Raw genomic sequence first — 5,035 nt, forward strand, 5'->3', positions numbered from 1 at the left:
TAATCGATACCTAAAACTTGAATTGTACTACTTCTTACTGGCTATTACATCAACTTAGAAGCTTCATCTGTGTTCTACCATGGTGCTTTTAGTGTCTCCGCACACCGCAGTACGCGACATAGCTTTGCAGACGATAAGTACAAACGTTTCAGAGAAATGAGGGGCCAATGTGACGATCTGGCTTTAAGTCGATTCGATAACAAATGACGAAAACGGACGGATTTCTCAGGTTTTTACTACATATGAACACTTTTCACATTCTCCCGTGCAACTCGGCTGCTAGTCCTCCTTTCATGCAGAATCTTAAGGTCCTAGCTCATGTCCAAGGCACCAAAGCCAGCTAAAAGGTCAATAATCGATACCTAAAACTTGAATTGTACTACTTCTTACTGGCTATTACATCATCTTAGAAGCTTCATCTGTGTTCTACTATGGTGCGTTCAGTGTCTCCGCATACCGGAGCACGCGACAAAGCCTTCCAGACGATAAGTACAACCGTTTCAGAGAGAAGAGCATCCAATGTGACGATCTGGCTTTAAGTCGATTCGATAACAAATGACGAAAACGGACGTATTTCTCAGGATTTTACTACATATGAACACATTTCACATTCTCCCGTACAACGCGGCTGCTAGTCCTCCTTTCATGCAGAATCTTAAGGTCCTAGCTCATGTCCAAGGCACCAAAGCCAGCTAAAATTCAATAATCGATACCTAAAACTTGAATTGTACTACTTCTTACTGGCTATTACATCAACTTAGAAGCTTCATCTGTGTTCTACTATGGTGCTTTTAGTGTCTCCGCATACCGCATCACGCGACATAGCTTTGCAGGCGATAAGTACAACCGTTTCAGAGAGAAGAGCGGCCAATGTGACGATCGGGCTTTAAGTCGATTCGATAACAAATGACGAAAACGGACGGATTTCTCAGGTTTTTACTACATATGAACACTTTTCACATTCTTCCTTGCAACTCGGCTGCTAGTCCTCCTTTCATGCAGATTCTTAAGGTCCTAGCTCATGTCCAAGGCACCAAAGCCAGCTAAAAAGTCAATAATCAGTACCTAAAACTTGAATTGTACTACTTCTTACTGGCTATTACATGGACTTAGAAGCTTCATCTGTGTTCTACTATGGTGATTTTATTGTCTCCGCATACCGCAGCACTCGACATAGCTTTGCAGACGATAAGTACGACCGTTTCAGAGAGAAGAGCGGCCAATGTGACGATCGGGCTTTAAGTCAATTCGATAACAAATGACGAAAACGGACGGATTTCTCAGGTTTCTACTACATATGAACACATTTCACATTCTCCCGTGCAACTCGGCTGCTAGTCCTCCTTTCATGCAGAATCTTAAGGTCCTAGCTCATGTCCAAGGCACCAAAGCCAGCTAAAAAGTCAATAATCGATACCTAAAACTTGAATTGTACTACTTCTTACTGGCTATTACATCAACTTAGAAGCTTCATCTGTGTTCTACCATGGTGCTTTTAGTGTCTCCGCACACCGCAGTACGCGACATAGCTTTGCAGACGATAAGTACAACCGTTTCAGAGAAAAGAGGGGCCAATGTGACGATCTGGCTTTAAGTCGATTCGATAACAAATGACGCAAACGGACGGATTTCTCATTTTTTTAATACATATGAACACTTTTCACATTCTTCCCTGCAACTCGGCTGCTAGTCCTCCTTTCATGCAGATTCTTAAGGTCCTAGCTCATGTCCAAGGCATCAAAGCCAGCTAAAAAGTCAATAATCGATACCTAAAACTTGAATTGTACTACTTCTTACTGGCTATTACATCAAATTAGAAGCTTCATCTGTGTTCTACTGTGGTGGTTTCAGTGTCTCCGCCTACCGCAGCATACGACATAGCTTTGCAGACGATAAGTACAACCGTTTCAGAGAGAAGAGCGGCCAATGTGACGATCTGGCTTTAAGTCGATTCGATAACAAATGACGAAAACGGACGGATTTCTAAGGTTTTTACTACTTATGAACACTTTTCACATTCTCCCGTGCAACTCGGCTGCTAGTCCTCCTTTCATGCAGAATCTTATGGTCCTAGCTCATGTCCAAGGCACCAAAGCCAGCTAAAAAGTCAATAATCGATACCTAAAACTTGAATTATACTACTTCTTACTGGCTATTACATCAACTTAGAAGCTTCATCTGTGTTCTACTATGGTGCTTTTAGTGTCTCTGCATACCGCATCACGCGACATAGCTTTGCAGGCGATAAGGACAACCGTTTCAGAGAGAAGAGCGGCCAATGTGACGATCTGGCTTTAAGTCGATTCGATAACAAATGACGAAAACGGACGGATTTCTAAGGTTTTTACTACTTATGAACACTTTTCACATTCTCCCGTGCAACTCGGCTGCTAGTCCTCCTTTCATGCAGAATCTTAACATCCTAGCTCATGTCCAAGGCACCAAATCCATCTAAGAAGTCAATAATCGATACGTAAAACTTGAATTGTACTACTTCTTACTGGCTATTACATTGACTTAGAAGCTTCATCTGTGTTCTACTATGGTGATTTTATTGTCTCCGCATACCGCAGCACGCGACATAGCTTTGCAGACGATAAGTACAACCGTTTCAGAGAGAAGAGCGGCCAATGTGACGATCTGGCTTTAAGTCGATTCGATAACAAATGACGAAAACGGACGGATTTCTCAGGTTTTTACTACATATGAACACTTTTCACATTCTCCCGTGCAACTCAGCTGCTAGTCCTCCTTTCATGCAGAATCTTAAGGTCCTAGCTCATGTCCAAGGCACCAAAGCCAGCTAAGAAGTCAATAATCGATACCTAAAACTTGAATTGTACTACTTCTTACTGGCTATTACATCAACTTAGAAGCTTCATCTGTGTTCTACTATGGTGCTTTTAGTGTCTCCGCATACCGCAGCACGCGACATAGCTTTGCAGACGATAAGTACAACCGTTTCAGAGAGAAGAGCGGCCAATGTGACGATCTGGCTTTAAGTCGATTCGATAACAAATGACGAAAACGGACGGATTTCTCAGGTTTTTACTACATATGAACACTTTTCACATTCTCCCGTGCAACTCGGCTGCTAGTCCTCCTTTCATGCAGAATCGTAAGGTCCTAGCTCATGTCCAAGGCACCAAAGCCAGCTAAAAAGTCAATAATCAGTACCTAAAACTTGAATTGTACTACTTCTTATTGGCTATTACATCGACTTAGAAGCTTCATCTGTGTTCTACTATGGTGATTTTATTGTCTCCGCATACCGCAGCACTCGACATAGCTTTGCAGACGATAAGTACGACCGTTTCAGAGAGAAGAGCGGCCAATGTGACGATCGGGCTTTAAGTCAATTCGATAACAAATGACGAAAACGGACGGATTTCTCAGGTTTCTACTACATATGAACACATTTCACATTCTCCCGTGCAACGCGGCTGCTAGTCCTCCTTTAATGCAGAATCTTAAGGTCCTAGCTCATGTCCAAGGCACCAAAGCCAGCTAAAAAGTCAATAATCGATACCTAAAACTTGAATTGTACTACTTCTTACTGGCTATTACATCAACTTAGAAGCTTCATCTGTGTTCTACCATGGTGCTTTTAGTGTCTCCGCACACCGCAGTACGCGACATAGCTTTGCAGACGATAAGTACAACCGTTTCAGAGAGAAGAGCATCCAATGTGACGATCTGGCTTTAAGTCGATTCGATAACAAATGACGAAAACGGACGTATTTCTCAGGATTTTACTACATATGAACACATTTCACATTCTCCCGTACAACGCGGCTGCTAGTCCTCCTTTCATGCAGAATCTTAAGGTCCTAGCTCATGTCCAAGGCACCAAAGCCAGCTAAAATTCAATAATCGATACCTAAAACTTGAATTGTACTACTTCTTACTGGCTATTACATCAACTTAGAAGCTTCATCTGTGTTCTACTATGGTGCTTTTAGTGTCTCCGCATACCGCATCACGCGACATAGCTTTGCAGGCGATAAGTACAACCGTTTCAGAGAGAAGAGCGGCCAATGTGACGATCGGGCTTTAAGTCGATTCGATAACAAATGACGAAAACGGACGGATTTCTCAGGTTTTTACTACATATGAACACTTTTCACATTCTTCCCTGCAACTCGGCTGCTAGTCCTCCTTTCATGCAGATTCTTAAGGTCCTAGCTCATGTCCAAGGCACCAAAGCCAGCTAAAAAGTCAATAATCAATACCTAAAACTTGAATTGTACTACTTCTTACTGGCTATTACATCGACTTAGAAGCTTCATCTGTGTTCTACTATGGTGATTTTATTGTCTCCGCATACCGCAGCACTCGACATAGCTTTGCAGACGATAAGTACGACCGTTTCAGAGAGAAGAGCGGCCAATGTGACGATCGGGCTTTAAGTCAATTCGATAACAAATGACGAAAACGGACGGATTTCTCAGGTTTCTACTACATATGAACACATTTCACATTCTCCCGTGCAACTCGGCTGCTAGTCCTCCTTTCATGCAGAATCTTAAGGTCCTAGCTCATGTCCAAGGCACCAAAGCCAGCTAAAAAGTCAATAATCGATACCTAAAACTTGAATTGTACTACTTCTTACTGGCTATTACATCAACTTAGAAGCTTCATCTGTGTTCTACCATGGTGCTTTTAGTGTCTCCGCACACCGCAGTACGCGACATAGCTTTGCAGACGATAAGTACAACCGTTTCAGAGAAAAGAGGGGCCAATGTGACGATCTGGCTTTAAGTCGATTCGATAACAAATGACGCAAACGGACGGATTTCTCATTTTTTTAATACATATGAACACTTTTCACATTCTTCCCTGCAACTCGGCTGCTAGTCCTCCTTTCATGCAGATTCTTAAGGTCCTAGCTCATGTCCAAGGCATCAAAGCCAGCTAAAAAGTCAATAATCGATACCTAAAACTTGAATTGTACTACTTCTTACTGGCTATTACATCAAATTAGAAGCTTCATCTGTGTTCTACTGTGGTGGTTTCAGTGTCTCCGCCTACCGCA

This window comes from Schistocerca gregaria, unplaced genomic scaffold, assembly GCF_023897955.1.
Source record: "Schistocerca gregaria isolate iqSchGreg1 unplaced genomic scaffold, iqSchGreg1.2 ptg000199l, whole genome shotgun sequence".
In the NCBI taxonomy this organism is placed as follows: domain Eukaryota; kingdom Metazoa; phylum Arthropoda; class Insecta; order Orthoptera; family Acrididae; genus Schistocerca; species Schistocerca gregaria.